Raw genomic sequence first — 2,461 nt, forward strand, 5'->3', positions numbered from 1 at the left:
CTCTATTTTGGGTGGGTTTAGTCACTGGGTATGTGTTACCTGGTCAGTCTTCTTCAGATGGTCACTCCTTTAGTTACCCTCCGAAGGCCTGTTCTCACCTACCCTACGGGGCAATAACCAGCGCAATATTCCTGTTTCTACAGGAAGGACAATGATGTGTATTGTCAGATTCCAAAGGGAGCATCCAGGCCCGCCAGAGGCGTGCCCTGAAGGACCCGCCGAACCTCTGAAACAGCGGTCCTATACTTCTGGTGACGGGCTCAGGACTGCTCAGTTTTCCACGGTCTCATACGTGGATGCCGGACAGGACCGTCTTCTCCAGATGAGTAAACAGAAAGGCCAAAGAATCAAAACTCGACTAGTGATAGCAAGCTCTGTGACTTTTTTTATGACTGCCTTACCTCCAATTCAGTATTCTTAATATTCCCAGAGCTCCGAGCAAATTTGGAAACACTCTTAAACCTGGGGTTTGCACGATGCCATTGAATGTCCATTCTCTGCTCAAAAGCTGCAGTCTAAGTGCTTGTGTTTCAGAGGTCGATATATGAACTTTCACCTTGACCTTTTTAACACGAGGCACTGAATTCTGTTTATAATTAAATTCCAGCTACACTCATGATGATATCTTTTTTTTTTTTTTAAGAGTGAGTGGGAGGAAGAGAGAGAGAGAGAGAGAAACATCGAGTGGCTGCCACCCGCACAACCCAACCAGGGCCGGGGACAAACTGCAACCGAGGTACATGCCCTTAGCAGAAACCGAACCCGGGTCTCTCTGGATCGCAAACCGATGTTCCAACTGCTGAGCCAAACTTTCCAGGGCTCATGATAATATCTTAATGATGAATTTATGAAGTATTCACTTGATTGCATAATTCTATCCATAGGGCAATGACTGGGGCAGGGATATACACAGGGTTTAGAAGGAATCCTTGATGGTGTGAGTTTAATGGGGAAAAAAAACGCTACCTCTTTTTCTTTTTTTTGCTCAGTGTGAGCCTGGGAAGGTACAAGCGTACTTTTCACTGTTAGCAGCAACCCTGCCACAAAACACAGCCAACATCAAAAATAACTTCAAGAATAAGAAAGCTGAATGCTAATGTCAATTTTGAGCACCTGTATCAACCCATACCTGAGGCCATTCTTCACTAGCCTTGCAGGTAAGTGAGCCTAAAATTCTTTTTTGTTGCCCTGGCCAGTTTGGCTCAACGGTGGAGCGTTGGCCCACAGACCAATGAGTCTCAGGTTCAATTCCAGCCAAGGGCATGTACCTCGGTTGCAGTTCGTCCCCAGCCCTGGTCGGGGTCGTGCACGAGGCAACCAGTCTATGTGCCTCTCTCACGTTGATGTTTCTCTCTCTCTCTCCCTTTCTCTCCCTCCCTCCTACTCTATCTGAAGATAAATAGAAAAATATCCTCAGGTGAGGATTAAAAAAATAATAAAATTAAAAAAAAATTCCTTGTTGTTGTTATTCAAGTCCATGGGTTGGGTTGGATGTGACTTGTAAACAAGAGACCAAATTGATTCATTCTCACAAAAAAATCAAGGAAGGAAGGGAACAGCAGACAGGACAAACAGAAGCTACTTTGCATTTATTTGCTATTCAATAACTTTCCTTCTTAGAGAGAACATATAAACTCTGAGGTATCCCATTTTAAGAAATCCCTTGCTTCTTTTCTGGCTTTCATTCCTGAATTTTTATGCCTATTAATCAAGGTTTGATACCGTCACACATAGTGCATACATTATTCCCGAGGTCATCAAGGTTGTGCCACAGAATATCTCGCCCTACCAAAATTCAGGAGAAAACATAGGAAACTAGAAGTCTTTTGGTGGTGGAAGAGGACAACTTGGGTAGAATTCCTGAGAAAAACAGCACACTAATTAACATTCCCCTGGCCATAGATTCTTCTCCGTTCAACATCTCCAAACCTTCCAGAAGGGAAATTCGTCTGACTGCGGAGGACACTTGATCACAGGGCTGTGTGCAAAGCATCTTGGCCTCTACAACTACCAGAGCCATCCCGATGCCTCAGTTTCCAGTAAAATGCAGAGCTAATGAGGTACGAACAACCTCTCCCTGGGGGCTTACAGGACAGAGAATCACCCAGACAAGGAGGAGGAGGAGAAAACGGTGATCACATCATGGGCTTAGGCCTACAATGCTTTTCAAGGGGGTTTGAAATCAAAACAGCTTGATCTTGCAGGAGTGGGAATGGCAGAGACTTACTGGACTCTCCCCTCAGATCCCCACCAAATCAAGCCGCCAAAGCTTAAGGCAAATGGACAATGGCATACTCATCCAGTCTTGGCTCACTGAGAGTCAGCTCTGAGGAGAACAGGACTTCCGGGGGGGCCCCCCCTCTGAGTTTCAAGAAATCCCATTCTGGGCAGGAGCCAGCTCGCCTGGATGGGGCATTCTTACGTTTTTATTGTAGCTCCTCCACCCACCCACCCACCCACC

The sequence above is a fragment of the Molossus molossus genome, unplaced genomic scaffold (genome assembly GCF_014108415.1).
Source record: "Molossus molossus isolate mMolMol1 unplaced genomic scaffold, mMolMol1.p scaffold_m16_p_19, whole genome shotgun sequence".
In the NCBI taxonomy this organism is placed as follows: Eukaryota; Metazoa; Chordata; class Mammalia; order Chiroptera; family Molossidae; genus Molossus; species Molossus molossus.